Genomic DNA, 19,306 nt, shown 5'->3' on the forward strand with positions numbered 1-19,306 from the left:
GGCTCTTCCATGTCACAGGCACTTCGCCCACCTACACAAGTGAGGTATCATTTTTAGCGGGAGCCTGAGGGGATCAAGGGGTGGTACAAAATTTGTCCCGGTGTGGTGATCCCACACAGAACTGTGGGAAAAATGTGACTTGTTTAGCTAAATTTGAGGTTGGCTGAGGATTCTGGGTAAGACAACACTGTGGGATCCACACAAGTCACGCCTATCTGGACTCCTTTGGGTGTCTAGTTTTCAGAAATGTCTGGGTTTGGTAGGTTTCCCTAGATGGCTGCTGAGCCCAGGACCAAAAACGCAGGTGCCCCCGCAAAAACAGGTAGTTTTGTATTTGATAATTTTGCTGTGTCCAGATAGTGTTTTGGGGCATTTCCTGTTGTGAGCACAAGGCCTACCCACACACACGAAATGGAGGAAACGGGATTGATTTGGCCACATTTTGAGGTTTGCAAAGGATTCTGGGTAATAGAACCTGTGAGAGCGCCACAAGACACCCCATCCTGTATTTTCCTAGGTGTGTAGTTTTAAAAAATGCACAGGTTTGGTAGGTTTCCCTAGGTCCCGGCTGAGTTAGAGGCCAAAATTCACAGCTTGGCACTTTGCAAAAAACTGTTCTGTTTTGTTTGGGAAAATGTGATGTGTCCATGTTGTGTTTTGGGGCACTTCCTTTCACGGGCAGTAGGCCTACCCACAAAAGTGAGGTACCATTTTTATCGGGAGACTTGGGGGAACACTGGGTGGAAAGAAATTTGTGGCTCCTGTCAGATTCCAGAACTTTCCGTCACCAAAATGAGAGGAAAAAGTGTTTTGGGACCCCAGAGATGTGCAAATAACCACTGCTTCTCAACACCTTATCCTGTGCCCATTTTGCAAATACAAAGGTTTTCTTGATACCTATGTTTCATTCTTTATATTTCACCAAATGAATTGCTGTATACCCGGTATGGAATGAAAACCCATTGAATGGTGCAGATAATTTATTGGCTCTGGGTACCTAGGGTTCTTGATAAACCTACAAGCCCTATATATCCCCGCAACCAGAAGAGTCCATCAGATGTAATGGTATATTGCTTTCACAAATTTGACATCGCAGGAAAAAGTTACAGAGTAAAACGTGGAGAATAATGGCTGTTTGTTTTCAGCTCAATTTCAATATTTTTTTATTTCAGCTGTCCTTTTCTGTAGGAAAACCTTGTAGGATCTACACAAATGACCCCTTGCTGAATTCAGAATTTTGTCTACGTTTTAGAAATGTTTAGCTCCCCGGGATCCAGCATTGGTTTCATACCCATTTCTGTCACTAACTGGAAGGAGAGTAAAAGCACACAAAATAGCAAAAATGGGGCATATCCCAGTAAAATGCCAAAATTGTGTTGAAAAATGTGGTTTTCTGATTCAAGCCTGCTTGTTTCTGAAAGCTGGGCAGATGGTGATTTTAGCACCACAAACCCTTTGTTGATTCCATTTTCAGGGTAAATATAACAAGCCTTGTTCTGCAGCCCATCTCCCCATTTTTTAAAAAAAAAACATCATTTTCACTGTAGTTTGGCTAATTTCTTGGTCTCCTTCAGAGGAACCCACAAACTCTGGGTACCTCTAGAATGCCTCGGATATTGGAAAAAAAGGAGGCAAATTTGGCATGGGTAGATTATGTGGACAAAAAGTTATGAGGGCCTAAGTGCAAACTACCCCAAATAGCCAAAAAAAAGGCCTGGCTGCTGAGGGGGAAAAGGCCTGGCAGCAAAGGGGTTAAAACCATTTTAGCTACACTGCGAAAACATTGGCTGTTTTGTAAACTATCAAAATTTGAATTTCATGTAAGTCAAGTGGAATTCCTCGGTTTTATAACTTCCCCTCAAGGAATACTATTGGCAGAGCGGGAAGTGCAAGCTATAATTGATTAGCCTGAACAAAGATCAGTGAAAGGCATTCAACAATTTTTAGGGCTTGTGAAATTTACCGGTTTTTTATCAACCATTCGTCAACCAAAGCAACCCCTTTAACACGATTACTGAAAAAGGGGGTGAAATTTACATGGACACAACAAGCCAATTCTGCCTTCTTAGAATTAAAAAAATCATTAATGACCGCTCCAGTTCTTAGACATCCTGATGTTGCTCAACCTTTCATAGTAGAAGCCGACGCCTCTGACACAGCCATAGGAGCCATATTATCCCAGAAAGATCCCAAGTCTGGCCTCTTACATCCTTTGGCTCATTTATCAAAAAAATTCTTACCTGCTGAACAGCACTATACAGTGGCTGAAAAAGAGTTGTCTAGCGTTCAAAGGCATCATTACTTATTAGGAAAAAAAATCCTTATCACCGTGTATACCGACCACCGTAATTGAAATTTTTTACTATGTGCCCGAGCACTAACACGCAGACAACTGAGATGAACTCTTTTCTTTGCCGAATTTGACTTTGTAATAACTTTTCGACCCAGTTGTGCAAATAACAAGGCTTACTCTTTATCGAGATATAAAGAAGCAATAAAAGACAAAGAACAGATAAAACCACCACCAATGATTCCCAAAGGACAAATGGTATCTGATCAATTTCTTCACAAGATCAGAAAACACATTTCCTTATGAAAGATCGTAGTTTGGAAACAAAGAGTTGTTAAGCGTTCCATGTAAGCTAAACTTCCTTTTCAAGGATATCTATTAAATGTTCCGAACAAATAATTACCAGAACAAGTGTGTGAGTGGTGCCATAACCACCCAATGTCAGCCATCCTGGAAAGGCAAAAACCTTGGAACTAGTACAAAGAAATTTCTGGTGGCCCAGTTGGAAGAAAGATGTAGCCATATATATACAAGATTGGGAAATATATGCGCAAGCTAAGTCGGATCATTCAAAAAAGAAAGGTCTCTTATACCCCTTGCCTCACCTATACACCTTTGGGAAGACATTTCAATGGATTTTGTCACTGAATTGCCAAAGGATCAAGGAAATAATCCCATCCTCGTAATAGTAGACCGTCTATCCAAAATGGCTTATTTTGTAGCTTGTAAAGAAATCCCTACTGCAGCAACCTTGGTGACCCTCTGATACCAAAACATAGTGAAATTACATGGTCTACCTCAAACTATTACATCTGATAGGGGATCCCAATTCACTTCAAGATTATGGAGAGCATGATGTGATTATTTGCATATTAAAAATAATCTTTCCACTAATTTCCACCCAGAAACGGACAGCCAGACTGAGAGAGTAAACCAAACACTAAAACAATATCTATGGTGTTATCTTTCCATGACTCAAGGTTCATGGATAGATCTTTTATGGGAAGCTGAATTTGCTTTCAACAATCTACATCATGCATCAATAAATATGTCACTATTCTATGCTAATTATGGATGTCATCCATGATTTATGCCACTATTAACTCCAAAAAGAACAGATCAAATTCCACACCTAAAAGAGAAACTACAACAGCTGAATACTTTAGTACAACAATTAAGAAAAAATGTACTCAAGGCTCAAACAATGTAGAAAAAATTTGCAGACATGAAAAGACAACCAGGGCGCAATTATCAACTTGGAGATAGAGTGTGGTTTTTCTACAAAACATGTAACATTTAAAAAACATCACCAATTTTATCCACAGTTCATTGGTTCCTTTACAATCATGCAAAGCATTAACCCAGTTGCCTTTAAATTAAAAATTCCAGATACAATTAAAATTCATCCAGTTTTTCATACTTTCCTGCTAAACCAGCAAAAGGCAAGATCCTCTCAATGACTTCTCCACTCCTGATTGACAATCACTTCGAATATGAAGTGCAATGTATCCAAAACAGCAAACGAAAACAAGGTAAATTATGGTACCTAATTTCATGGAAAGGCTATGGACCAGAGGAAGATTCCTGGGAGCCTTGTACTGCTATTCATGCCCCTAAAAAGGTGGAAAAATGTCATGCACTTCATCCTAATGCCCCATGTTAACTAAGGTATAACTATTTTTAGTGGGAAGAACTATCACAATTCCTCCACTTCGAGTGCAGGCAAGCTAACAGCCATGATTTGATTCTTGCGCACATCAATTAGAGTGTACATTACAGGACAGTGGTGGTGAGTGTTGCCTGTGTTGCAGGCTCGTTTTAACCTGGTCATGTTCATAGGCCATTGATCATTGCAATGTTTATTGTGTCCTTTTCCAGTTTGACTGAAGCAATTGGTTGCATTTGCTAAGTCTTGATGAACTTAGCAGCAATCCTCGTGTTCTTTCTCAGTTTCCATAGTAGCTTTCACAGCTGTCTCTGAGGCTCTAAAAGCAGCCCGCCCCACTCACATGTGTGGGTTATTCACGGCGGAGACAAAGGACTGGTGTCTTTGGTCGTACTCGTTTCCCTGGAACGCTCTTCGTTCCCATTCCCCAGAGAGTCAGTGTGGCCTTCCATGTTTCAAAAGCTGGATTCCCCGAATGTTTTCAGTCACCATAAGGTAGGAGATCATCGGTTATTTTTAGGATCGAAAGAACGGAAATCGAACAACAAGTTCAAGTATTTAAGGTTTGGGTTTTTGAGTATCTATGGCAGGATGAATCGCCTGTGAACTTTTGTAAAGTTTTAAACCAGTGAAATCAAATTTGTAGCGAACAATATTAACATATTGATGATTTTTGTAATTTCATGATGTTCTCATACAGCAAGAAACAAAATTGAAATTTAACTTTTGTCAAGTGTTGAACCAGTGAAATCAAAGTCGTAACGAACAATATTAATATATTGATGATTTTCATAATTTCATGATGTTCTCATAAAGCGAGAAATGAAATTGAAAGTGAACTTTTGTTAAATGTTGAACTAGTGAAATCAATGTCGTAACAAATAATATTTTATATTCCGATGATTGTTATACCTTTACTGATGTTCACCCAAAACAGGAAACAAAAGAGAAAGTGAACTTTTGTCAAGTGTTAAAACATTAAAGACAGCGTTATAATGAACAATACTTATATATCAATGACTGTTATAATATTCATGATCTTCACATAATGCCAGAAGTAAAACCGAAAGTAAAAGGAAAAAGATAAATAATCATAAATATGAAAAGGAAGTAAACCTAAGTAATTTTAATTATTTGGTGGTTTGAGAGTATTTAACAAAGACTTCAAGATAAAAACAAATACTGAGAGATTCCAAGTATTATAAAGTGTGTTCTAATCAGCCCTAAGACAAAAGAAGGTCAAGGTATTCGCAGGTATTAGTGACTGTGGTTTTAGAACCTTGATATTATATTTACTGAGAGAGAGCAGACAGGGGTTTAATTATTATATTCTGCTTTCAGATCTCCCTCCCCACAGTACCCTCCCTAATTCCCTTCCCCTCGTCTGGCCATTCTGATACTCTGTGTTAATATATACAATCAGAGTTGGAGCTGCCGGAAGGTGGGCCTCTTAAGGGTACTGCTCCTGAGAACCAATCAAACAAACCTTGCCAATGTGACTGATGTGGGTAAATATGTGTCTTATCAAATGAAAGCAATCTCTGAAGACTTCAAGGATATACCCTGCCATGGTCTGAACATAAGTGACAGGGTATTTCTTAAAAAATCTGTTCACAAGAACTTCCTCAATGGATTTTGGAAGGGGCCACATGAGTTGTTACTAATAACCAAGAGAGCAGTCAGATGTGCAGGGGTGCTTTGAATCCATGCTGCTAACACAAACAGCATTAGAGTAGCTGAACCAGTGGGTGAGGCAAGAGCAGATGATCAATTCAACAGTCTGCTGAACAAGATCATTGTCAGATCTGAGTTCACAGCATGAATCAAGAGGGGTGAAGATTTTTCTGTAATTGGCAAGGATCAAGTATGAAGCCAAAGTTTCAAGTGAGCAAAGGTTCGGATGAGCAGCTTGAAACTCCATGAGTCAAGTTACAGGATAGTTACCTTGAAGAGCTGTTGCAACACAAAAAAGCAAGGCATGGGTGGCAGGAAGAGTAAGAAGTCTCTAATCAAGGCAGTTACAGGTGAAAAAATCAGAATTGAAAAGACTCCTCTTGGAACAGGAAATTCACTGTGAAATGATCTGACGAAAGAGAACCAGAGTAAAATGCAAGTTCAAGTTTGAGTCAAAAGCTTAAGACAGGAGAACATCTTAGGAATGACACAGGAGATTTACAGAAAACGACCCTGCAAGTGAAAACATTGTGAACCTGAGGGAGATCTAAAGAAACATTTGTGGGAAACTAATGAAAGTGAATTGCCAGTTGAGAAAAGACTAGCTGGAAAGAGTTCCATATTGAAAGTATGCTTCACTAGAATGGGTATATTTAGCTACAGTATTGAAGGAAGACATAGATGAAGAAGATTATTTTCAAATAAACAAGTGTCATATTATTTTTTAGAAAGATTTAGAGCTAGAGACTGAAACTGAAGAAGTCACACCCTGAAGGTGAAGACTTTGAAATACTTAGTTTGATGAAAATGACTATAACGATACAGCGGAATTTGATTAGAGACAAATCAATTTTCACTTAAATAACTGAAAGAAAGAAAATACAGAGACTGATACATTTTGATAAAGCTGGTTTTTGTATTTTGAAATTGTTCTCCGTCTGCTTCTTTTGCAAACAATGATTATTAATTTTTGTGTACGGACTGAAAAAAGAAACACATTTTTGCGACACAATTTTTCTTTTTCTTGTGTTTTTGTTTCTAATACAATGATGGAAAACAGCAGATGCTGTAAACTTGTGGGGATGGTGCCTATTATTATTACTATTATCTGGCCTGATGGTGTGCTTACTGACTCCTATAGAAAATGTTTCAAATCATTTTACTATTAGGACTAATCTAAGGAAACTGAGCAAATAATGGCAATATATGAAAACCTTTTGAATAGCGGTTTGAGCAATAATACATATACTAAAAGGATTCAAGACTATAATAAAATTATAAAGATTAATAGATGTTATATATGTAGCTTTGTTCCTACACCAGCAGGTGAAGGAGCTACCTCTACTCAAATAGAATTACCTAATTCACTTTCCTGCAATGTTTTTCTACTTATCTTTAAATATAAAGAGTTTCTATCTCCTTATTTGACTGATTTTAATGTGTCTCTATAGAATCTATTCATTAGTTGGAATGATAAGGAAATTATTTATGGTAAGTATTTGAGAAAGATTACACAAAGCAACGCTGATTCCAAAATGGGTGAAGTTTATTTATGTTTACTAAGTAGGGAGAAACATGACTTTAGTAGGAAATATAATGAAAGAGGTACAAAGGTGGTGATAAACCTGTAACTCAGGATAATCGCTTTTGAATAAATTAAAGCGTGAGAAGAACTTTGTTTTTCAGGTTTACATCCAGGATGAAATTAGAGTGAGAGAGGACAAAGGAGCTGTGAGTGGTGAGGCATAGTTCCATGAAAGGAAAGAGAGTATAATTGTTTACTGAGTGTATATGTAACAAAACCTATGAGGTTACTGGAGATATTTTGACTGAAGGAGGACCTATCATAAGTGGTGTTTATTATGTTTGTGAGAAACTGCTCATTTCAATCTTCCAAGGAAATGGGAGGCTTTGTGTTATTTAGCTTTTGGTTTCCCTACAATATATCATGCAGAAGAGTTGGAAGAAGAACATAGTTTGAAGAGAATGGAAAGAAGTTTTGAAATTAGCTCATTATTTAAGATAGTAGATAGACTGGCTGTGGATACGGCAGGATCTTTTAAATTAGTGAATAAAGAAATATGAGCCATTAGAACAATGGTAATGCAGAATCATTTCTTGTTAGACACTCTCTTAGCAGAAGAGGGAAGTGCCTTTAAGGTAATTAAAGCAAAGAAGTGCTGTAAATACATACCAAAATATACTGGAGTGATTGAGTGTTACATCACTATTATCACTTATCTGGCGCTTGGGATCAAATCAATAGCAGAACCAGGCCTACAGGAAAATTGTAGAGTCTTGGGTAGAACATTTAGCAAATAGGTTTGGTAAAATGGGTTAATGGCTAAGTAATTTTGGTGGTAGAGTTTTGCAAATTGTTTTAACTATACTAATTTTTGCGATTCCTCTATATCTTTTATAAAAATGAATAGAGAGTATGATTAGAAAATATAATTGTAGGAGTAAGAGTAACAGGGATAGTTCTTCAAGGAAAAGAAAAATGGTAGATGGATTTTGAATTAGTTGACTACTATAATAGTGTTTCAACAGATGAAATGGGTGGATGAAATGTACAATTAACCAAGAGTCAAAGAATAATGGCTGATTAATAAAGTTATTAATTGGCTTTCATTGATTATTTAAAAACAATAAGTGGAGTAAATGGCGTTTTTAGAAAATGTGTAAATAGTTTGTGATAACTATTTTTGAATAATAATTTTAAGGATGCATAGAATTGTGTGCAAGGAAACAATTAAATTGTACTTAAAACACATTTGCTAAATCATTTAGGAGTGTAATTGACACTGTGAAGGAGTAATGCCACATTTCGTTTGTGAAACATCACTATTTTAAAATGAATGCAGATCTGTTTTTTTGTTCTTCCTCATCCTACTCATTTTTCCTCCAAGTCAGTGTCCTGCTGCAAGTCACTTCTCCCTTTGTTTCTGCGGAACACCAAGTGAATGATGTCAAAGTTGTGAGAATTAACGATTGTGTTAGGAAGTGTGCATTGTGGATGAATCTTCTAATGTGTACTCAAAGAATGATGTTTGAGGACTTTTTCTGGAAGTTTCATTGTATGAGGAAATTCTGTGAGCCATTGTTGGAGAAATGTTTCAGTTTGTGCAGTACATCTCCAGGGAGCAGTTTCTAAAGGAGAAGGTGGAACTGGAATGGAATGGCAAGCAAAAACATGTTTGATTTGTTCAGCATTTCACCCATCATCTGTTCTTTTTACTACTGCATTACAGTAGTATGGTGGGTCAATATGTTGCCTCCTATATGTTCAGTGACTGAGCCTCCTGTTCTTCATCTGGAGTATCTACTGGTAGGGTACTGAACACAATGTACTTGTGTACTAGTGTAGCATTAAGGCTGAAAAACCTCAAGAGAAGGAAAGACCAGGGTTTGGCTTTGCTGAACTTCTGGCGGTATTGCTCACTCTATTTTGCTTGCCACGGAGGTTACCTAGGGTGCAAGACCTCTTTTAGTGCAGGGGGTACATGTGAAAAACATGTGTTGCAATGTGCATGGGTCGTGTATTGTCTTGTGGAAATGGGGTTTTATTCCCACTTTGCCACCTACCATCATCCAGCAGGGATTCATGTGTGGGGATCGAGTCACAAGACGATTCTTTACTTCAGTATTACCAATACTGTTGCATAGATTAACTTGTACAGGATATTAATATTCATTGTAATCCATTGATATTATACCACCTTTGTCTCTATTCCCTCTCACCTCACCAGAATGGTGGTTGTTCAAATGTCCTGTATGTAACGGTACTACCAGGGACTGAGGCTCATCTCTGTAGATGTTTGTAGGCAGCACGGGCTGCTACCTGTAGGCGGTCAATGTTCAGCATCATTCATCATGGCACAGCAGAACCCCTCGCCCATCTTCTCCATTGCCCCAAAGCTTTGGAGGAATGGGCCTGCTGCTGCCCTCAGTGGGCAAAAGCTCTGCCTGTTATCATTCAAGGCTGATGCAATTAGAGGTAGAAAGGACTGGGACAGATTTAGTTGCAACCCTACTGTATGAATTCTGGGCCCCACACCTGCTGTAAACTTCTCTGCCAAGTCCTTCACCTTTCCTATAGCATATTATGGAGCATTCAGTTGTCAGTGAACCCATATTGGGGACGACAGGCCATTTTAGTGCCAGTATCTGCCCCTCTCCTTGTGCTTTTCTATTGTCCTTTGAGTATTAACAGGAAGCAGCAAACAGGCAATTTGTGGATTGTTAAGGTAGCTTGTCTGTTTTTTTCATGTTCTTTTTTGCTGATCAAGCTTAAACGTATCCTGGATTTAGTGCCAGCCACGCTCTAAGATTGGTGGTATTCAGCGCTATCCATACTAGGCTTGATTACTGTAATGTCTTTTATCTGGATACTCCAAAAATATCAAATGAAGATCCTACATCAGGTTCAAAACTAACCTGTGCATTATATTCTGCAAGCCACAACTCCTCTACTCAGACTACACTGTCTTCTTAGTCACACTGAAGTGGTTTTTAAACCACTCAAATAAATGCTTATTCAGCAATGCTATGGACTTTCTTAAAGCCTGTTTGATCCCCTGTACTACCAGCAGAACCTTAAGGTCTTCTTCTGCCAATTTACTTTCGATCCCCAGGTTTAAGACATGCTTTAAAGGTGGAAAAGCATTTCCAGTCCTGGCCCCTAAAGTTTGGACCAGTTGCCTCTAGAACAAAGACAGACTCACTCTCTTTTGTCTTTAAGGAAGAAACATAAAACTCTTCTGTTTTTTAGTTAATTTTCCTTCTTCAAAGGCTTCAGTAGCATCTTGAGACCCTTGGATGAACACAGTGCTTCATAAGTATTTTAACTAACCTAACGGTGACATGTATGTATGAAACTATGTGCAATATTGAGTCTCATTGATTCTACTAGACACTTGGGGGTTGATTACGAGTTTGGCAGACGGAAAACTCTGTCCGCCAAACTCCCGACAAGGTGGCCGCTGCCTAAGCGGCCTCCCTGCTGGAGCTATTATAAGTTTCCTGTTAGTTTGGCAGGCAGAAACCTAAGCTTCCGCCCGTTGGCCTAGTGGGAGTCAGGCTACAGCACTGTCTCCGGGTTGTAATTGAGTTGGCAGCAATGCTGTCACCTGCAAGGTGCACCAGCATCCTCGCAATGATGAAAGCAGACAGTGAACATTGCAATGGTTCTGGCAAGGGCGGCCCCCTGCACTGCCCATGAGAAGTGCATGGGCAGTGCGGACGTCCCCGTGTGGTTCCCTGCATCTGTTCTCCGCCAGCCTTTTCATGGCAGTGCTACCGTTATGAACCTACTGGTGGAGAATGAGGTCGTAATCTGCAGGGCAGTGCTGCCCTGGTGGATTAGGATCTCTGCCACCTCCAGACCACTGGCATCCAAGATCCTGGTGTAGCTGTGGTTACCTGGTGGTCCGACCACCAAGGTTGTAGTGGCGCAGTCGGACCGCTGCATTGGCGGCTGTCCAGACTGCCACTGTGATTGTGGTGGTCTATAGACCTTCACACTTGTAATGAACCCTTTTATGAGTTTGCTTTTGGGCATTTGTCAAGGACCGAACACTGAGACTGTCTGATGATTCCCCTTCTAGACTTTGCAAGGTAAGGGGGACTGCTCCCAGTAGTCGTTAGCCGACCCTGCACTAAAACATATAAAAGGTGTCAAGTTTATCCTGAGAGTGTCCCAGTTAAGAGGACAAACCCAACAAAGGGTAATGCCTTTCTTTACAATTGTGTAGCTCTTAACTGAAGAAGAAGAATATTATTGAAGAAATCAGCAAGGCAACAAACACTCCCTTGCTTCCCGAAGGAGAACAGAGCCAAGCATGAATGCCAAGCGTAGAATTCCAGAAAAAATATAACTATAATAAGAAAATAACTTGGACAAACAAATAGTGACAAGAGTTCAAAGAAAGCAGTAAAACGTGCATTGCTCTATATTTTTCTTTTGTGATTACTTCCCTGATATATGATTCAACCACGAATTACATCATATAACAAGGCGCTATTTCATCTTGGTACTTTGAATAATATTTTATGGACAGACCACCATACTGTTAAGGGCTCGGTAGAAGGCTTGTCCACATCCTTTTCCAGAAAGACCTAATGTTCATTTGATAAACTGGGAATGAACGCAAGTTTGACATTTTTATTCGATAATGAATTCAAGAATCCTGCCACCACCCTTCATGCCTGGCACTCCAGCTAGCTTGTGTAAACACCCTTCAATGTACCTGCAAGTGTGGAGATAGCTTGCTACAGCCTGGACGGTATGGATGCTCAGCCATGTGCCGAAGGCAGTCTCTTGGAACACAGTACCCGGAAGCTTATGGACCACTTCTTCCTTTGTTGAATATGTGCGTTCTTTGGTAAGTTCTTGAGTTTCATTGAGTATAGTAAATTGTGAATTTTGAGTGTAATGGGGCAGCCGCAAGGCCAGCCATCTTGTGTCATGTTCATATTGTAGATGTTTAGATTGGATAAGAATTAATTTACATTTTGTCAGTGCTGTGTACATCTCAGTAAAATAGGGCACTAATGTGTTAGGACAGACTAGCTACAAATGTGATCAATGTTCTACTGGGCAAGTGTAAAGTCTTGCCTTATTTATAATATTAGACAGTGTTCCATTTTGTAATGCATGGCAGCCTCTTCTTTTATTCTTTTGAAATTCTAGATATTTTTTTAGTTAAGTGATGAGGTACAGGACAGGTATTGGACGATTGAGTAGGTTTATTCCACAATACAGGCTCTATCCACAGGTCAGTGTTCCAGCAGCAACTCACCTTCCAACATTCCACAATACATACATGAACACTAACTATAATACAGGCTCTATCCACTGCTCTGGCACCAGCTCCACCAGTGTCCCTGCAGCAAGTCACTATCCAACATTTCACAATTCATTCAGAAGCACTAATGGAACTTTCCCCACAACACATTCTACATTCCACGATGCAACTCAAGATGCCTCATATGACCTCCCCTTTACAAAACAACATAAACACATTCAATATCTACCCACCTAACAAAGGAAAACAAAGAAATCCTAACGGGTAACAGTTTCATATAACAAGACATATTATTTATTTGCAACAAAATCTTTAAATCTCCTTGGGCACATCCAATTACACTTCACAACACTGTGTTGTTTACCAATCTTTTCATCACTGCTGTAATCAAAATCTTGTTTGTCCCATGCTTCTCCTTGCTTCTGTTGTTCTTGTTTCTGAAAAGGAACTTCCTCTTTGCCTTTTTCACAAACACAATCTTCTGAAACATTTGCAACTCTATTCAAATTCTGAATATACCCACCTTCCGTTTTTACAGCATTGTTAAATATGTTGATTATTTTAATCGCTTTGCTGTATTTTGAAACCAAATCGTGGGTGATAGGAGCTTTCATCCTTACAATTCCACCCACCTTTACAATCAAAGTTTTAGATGCATTTCTTTTATCTATATTATCGTCCTCGCCATCATTTTTTCATTCACTCTTTCCATCCATCATTATTCACACTTTCACTCATTCCATTACAATGTTTGATCCATGCTTGTGACAAAATAGAACTTCAATAGTTCTGATATCCAATTCTTCCCCGAACCTCTCACTAACTGTATAGCTTCCTTAAGGTGGGTATCCTCCTTTCCACTGTGCTATTGGTTTCTGGGTGTTATAAGACAGATTTATTGTGTTAATACTCCTCTTCTGTAGAAACTTCTCCATTTCTTTGGAAACAAATTGGACATCATTGTTCGATAATGCTGTTTCAGGCAGACCTTTTCTTGCAAACACCTGTGATAAAAGTTCTATCACCTTCTGAGAGGTGACTTCATTCCAAACCTTCAGTTCCAGCCACCTGGAATATAAATCCACCAAAAATATAATACATTTCTGTTGTCCACTACCATGAAGTGTTCCCAAAATATCTAGTGTTACTTAATTCTGTGCTTTTTTGGGTGCAAACCTCTCACAATCATGGGTTTTCCCTGCTTTTACACACCATGTCACTTAAACAGCTCTCTTTGCACTCCCTCACCTCTTTCTATGTCTGTCACGGGCTACTCCTCGTTTATGTCTTTGGCCCACTGGAACTGCAGAGAGGACTTGATTTTTGCAGGTTCTGCCTTGACCGAGATAGGGGCGGCCCTTTTTGGTAGCCACGGTGCTGCCGACGGAGGAACGCCAAAAGTAGTCCGTGCCCTCTAGAAGGAGTCCCAGAGGAAAAAAACCCAAAAGGGAAAAAAAACTCTAAGCAGGAACTCCATAGAACAAAAAAGAAGCAAAAAGGTAAGTCTTCCAAAAGGAAAGAAGCTGGAACAGGCGAGGAAAATTATAACTGGCGAAAAAATAGCAGGAGCGAAGATCACCACCAAAGGAAGTGTTGCAGCGCAAGGAGAACAAGAATCACCCACCTTATATACCCAAGAACAGGAAATGACCAACAGAAAGTAGAAAGTCACCTTATTGGATTGGGAAAGAAACATAGAAACATATAGAGAAAAGACACCATGTTGAAAAAGGTTCCTAAAGCATGTAGGGAAAAAGAAGGCATGCTGGGAAGAAGAAAGAACATGACAGCTGAAGAAGCACATAAATACAGGAGGAAAGGACGAAAAAGAAAAGGAGGAAAGAACAAAGGATAGGCTCACCAAGTAGGTACGGGTTGTTGGGGAAGGTGCCCAAGGAAATATTGAGGGCGCACCACGCCCCATGCCCAATTTGGGGCCTTGAGTGAGAAAGTAGAGTGTAGCCGGGGCGCGACAATGTCTTTATTCATTGCTGGCCACCAATAATAGGCTTGCAAATGCTCTTTTGACCTCGCGATTCCCTCATGACCCTCATGCGCCATGCTAACCAATTTCCTTCTCACTGATTAATGAGGAACTAATCTAGTACCTCTAAACACCATCCCATTGTCACTTGATAACTCCTCTTTGACAGTCAAGTATGGTTTAACGTCAACATCCACCAATCTTTTCTCTCCTTAACCTTCCTCCAATTTCAATATGACACTCTGCAGCACGTTATGATCATCCATTTGCTTTCTCCACTCTTCCTTTCCAATGACACACTTGCTAACAACACACACCTTTCCATCTTCCATGAATTCATGGTCAACCTCCACCACCTCTGCACTCACCTTCCTAGATAAACAATCAGCAGCAACATTCCTCTTCCTTGGAATTTGCAGTACCTGAAAATCGTATTACTGTAACACCACTTCCCATTTCGCAATTCTGCTTGACACATAGGTGGTCATTACAACCCTGGCGGACGGTGTTAAAGCGGCGGTAAGACCGCCAACAGGCCGGCGGTAAAAATTTTGCAATTACGACCGTGGCGGAAACTGCCAACAAAGACAGCCACTTTAACACTCCGACCACCACGGTGGTACAAACAAACAGCGCGGCGGTCATCGCCAACAGACAGGCGGGAGACAACGTACCGCCCACACTATTATGACAGGCCAAACCGCCACCTTTTCCGGGGCGGATTCAACGCAGATAAAAACACGGCGGAAACAGGCATTTCAAAGGAAAAACGCTCACCTCTACACACTCCACGAGGAAGGAGGACACCATGGAGCTGGAACATCATATTCTCCCTGCGCTAGTCTTCCTGCTCCTTTACCAGGAGCACCAACGCCGGCGGCGAAGACCACAGTGAATACTGCACCTACGACATAGGGGAGGGGGGAGGGAAAAAACAGGTACACTCACACGCAACACCCAAACCCCCTCCCCCACCCTCACCCACTACAACACACACAGCAATGCATATCTATACATTACAGTAACCACCCCCAACCCCCTGGAAGAATGCAAAGACAAAAGGAAATGAGTGTAACCATTGTAATATATCAAAAATCAGTAAGCAAAAAAAAAATATATATATATATACACTATTAACAAAAAATACACCATGATTAGTGGTCCAGGTATTGCACCATTCATAGTCTGTGGACCACTGGGCCCAAAATGCATGGGTGAGGCCCACACAAGATACCCGAACATGACGGAGAGAACACTGCTGGGGCATCAGATAGAAATACAACAGGCACCTCAGGGGGAACGGAAGGGGGGCACCTCAGCCGGATGAGTGTACAACGCCAGATCCACGAGGGGGCTCCATGCCCATTGATGTATCCTGGGGAGTGCAAAGCCACAGTCTCACAAGTCTCAACAGTGGGTGGTTTGCCCACTGTACCATCCTGGGGAGGGCAAAGCCACAGTCTCTCAAGTCCCTACAGTGGGTGGTTTGCCCACTGCTGCATCCTGGGGAGTGCAAAGCCACAGTCTCACAAGTCTCAACAGTGGGTGGATTGCCCAATGTACCATCCTGGGGAGTGCAAAGCCACAGTCTCACAAGTCTCAACAGTGGGTGGTTTGCCCACTGTACCATCCTGGGGAGTGCAAAGCCACAGTCTCTCAAGTCCCTACAGTGGGTGGTTTGCCCACAGTACCATCCTGGGGAGTGCAAAGCCACAGTCTCTCAAGTCCCTACAGTGGGTGGTTTGCCCACTGCTTCATCCTGGGGAGTGCAAAGCCACAGTCTCTCAAGTCTCTACAGTGGGTGGTTTGCCCACTGCTTCATCCTGGGGAGTGCAAAGCCACAGTCTCTCAAGTCTCTACAGTGGGTGGATTGCCCACTGTTCCCTCCTGGGGAGTGCAAAGCCACAGTTTCTCAAGTCTCTACAGTGGGTGGTTTGCCCACTGCTGCATCCTGGGGAGTGCAAAGCCACAGTCTGTCAAGTCTCTACAGTGGGTGGATTGCCCACTGTTCCATCCTGGGGGGTGCAAAACCACAGTCTCTCAAGTCTCTACAGTGGGTGGGTTGCCCACTGTTCCATCCTGGGGAGTGCAAAGCCACAGTCTCTCAAGTCCCTACAGTGGGTGGGTTGCCCACTGCTGCATCCTGGGTAGTGCAAAGCCACAGTCTCTCAAGTGGATGCATGTCTCCACTGGTTCTGGAGGGTGACTGGTGCCCAGAGTGCTTCATCCTGTGCAGGACAGACGGAGTGGATGCATGTCTCCACTGGTTCTGGAGGGGGACTGGTGCCCAGAGTGCTTCATCCTGTGCAGGACAGACGGAGTGGATGCACGTCTCCACTGGTCCTGGAGGGGGACTGGTGCCCAGAGTGCTTCATCCTGTGCAGGACAGACGGAGTGGATGCACATCTCCACTGGTCCTGGAGGGGGACTGGTGCCCAGAGTGCTTCATCCTGTGCAGGACAGACGGAGTGGATGCTGTTCTCCACTGGTTCTGGAGGGGGACTGGTGCCCAGAGTGCTTCATCCTGTGCAGGACAGACGGAGTGGATGCTGTTCTCCACTGGTTCTGGAGGGGGACTGGTGCCCAGAGTGCTTCAACCTGTGCAAGACAGACGGAGTGGATGCTGTTCTCCACTGGTTCTGGAGGGGGACTGGTGCTCAGAGTGCTTCATCCTGTGCAGGACAGACGGAGTGGATGCTGTTCTCCATTGGTTCTGGAGGGGGACTGGTGCCCAGAGTGCATCACTCACCCCGTGACGGACCCAGTTGCGTCACTGCCCCTGCCGCTCATGGGCTAGTGGTGCTTGAGTTGGCGGTCCTTGCCTTGTTCAGCGGTGCTTGAGTTGGCGGTCTTTGCCCTGTTCAGCGGTGCTTGCCCTGTTCAGCGGTGCTTGCCTTGGCGGTCCTTGCCCTTTTCAGAGGTGCTTGCCCTGTTCAGCGGTGCTTGAGTTGGTGGTCCTTGCCCTGTTCAGCGGTGCTTGAGTTGGCGGTCCTTGCCCTGTTCAGCGGTGCTTGCCCTGTTCATCGGTGCTTGCCTTGGTGGTCCTTGCCCTGTTCAGCGGTGCTTGAGTTGGCGGTCCTTGCCCTGTTCAGCGGTGCTTGCCCTGTTCAGCGGTGCTTGCCTTGGCAGTCCTTGCCTTGTTCAGCAGTGCTTGCCCTGTTCAGCGGTGCTTGCCTCGGCGGTCCTTGCCCTGTTCAGCGGTGCTTGAGTTGGTGGTCTTTGCCCTGTTCAGCGGTGCTTGCCCTGTTCAGCGGTGCTTGCCTTGGCGGTCTTTGCCCTGTTCAGTGGTGCTTGCCCTGTTCAGCGGTGCTTGCCCTGGCGGTCTTACCCTGTTCAGCGGCATTGCCCTGTTCAGCAGTGCTTGCCTTGGCGGTCTTTGCCCTGTTCAGCGGTGCTTGCCCTGTTCAGCGGTGGTTGAGTTGCCGGTCCTTCATTGCCCAGCTGGGCTGTGGCTGGCGGTCCTTCATTGGTCAGATGGGCTGTGGCTGGTGGGGCCCTCCTAGGCAGCTGAACTGTGGCTGGCGGGGCCCTCCTGGGCAGCTGGGCTGTGGCTGGCGGGGCCTCCTGGGCAGCTGGGCTGTGGCTGGCAGGGTCCTCCTGGACAGCGACGATGGGGCTGGCGGTTGCCTCCTGGGCAGCGATGATGGGGCTGGCGGAGGCCTCCTGGGCAGCGACGATGGGGCTGGCGGTGGCCTCCTGGCCAGCAGGGATGATGGCGGTCTTCTCCACCATGCTGCTCCTCCCAGACTTTGCAGGTTTCTTCTGCCCCTTCCCCACCTTGGGAGGAGTCACAGCTGAGTCCACACTCCCCCCGGGACCCCTGTGAGCGGCTTGGCTGGCTGGAGTCTTCCCCCTCTCCCACCGGGCACTGGCCAACTTCTGGTGCTTCACAGGGGGGGTGACTGGCTGTGTTGTGGCTCCGTGACACACTGGCTGTCCTGGAGGCCGGTGCACTCCACATACCTGTGACAACAGGCACCACTGGTCCCGGAGATTTTGTGGCTGAGGTGCTGGTACGGGACCTATGAGTTGGACGGGGGGTGGTGGGAAATAGGTTAAGGGTGGACAGGAAAAGTTGTTTGGAGACACTGGGACGGGTAGCTGGAGGGAGTTTAGGAGTGGAGGAAGAGGTGGTGGTTGTAGGAGGTGTACGTTTTGTGGCTTTGGGTGCAGGTGCATGCGCTGGATGCTATTGTGAGGTGGATGTATGTTGGGTGGGTGTGTGCCTGCGTTTGTGTATCTTCGCAGGGGGCGTCACAGACACACTGGGAGAGGACACAGGGGACGTGTGAATGGTAGTGGGGGTGGTGAGTGCACGTGAGCGGGGTGTGGTGGTGGGTGTGCTGTTGTGGGACGTAGTGGCTGTAGTGGTAGTGCATGCAGGTGTGAGTGTAGACGAGACTGGGAGGGAGGAGGGAGACGAGGAAGAGGGGGACACAGTGGAGGCAGTGGATGTTGTTGTGTCTGTATGTGTGTGATGCTTGCGTGAGTGCCTGTGGGATGTGTGGTGCTTATGTTTGCCTGAGCTTCCCTTGTGTGGTGAGGTGTGTGCAGGCTGGTCTGATGGTGTGCTTGGGATAGGCAGAGGTACAGGGGATTGGGTCTGGGTGGAGGAAGTTGGAGGGGGGAGGCTAGACACAGGGACAATGGCTGCCATCAGTGCTGAGGCCAGAGTTTGAAAGGTTTGATGAAGGGCAGCCTGACCAGAATGAATGCCCTCCAGAAATGCATTGGTTTGTTGCAACTCCCTTTCTACACCCTGGATGACATTCAAAATGGTAGACTGCCCAACAGTGAGTCACCTGAGGAGGTCAATGGCCTCCTCACGAAGGGCAGCAGAGGTGACAGGGGCAGGGGCTGAGGTGCCTGGGGCGAAGGTGATGCCC

This window comes from Pleurodeles waltl, chromosome 4_1 (assembly GCF_031143425.1).
Source record: "Pleurodeles waltl isolate 20211129_DDA chromosome 4_1, aPleWal1.hap1.20221129, whole genome shotgun sequence".
NCBI lineage: Eukaryota > Metazoa > Chordata > Amphibia > Caudata > Salamandridae > Pleurodeles > Pleurodeles waltl.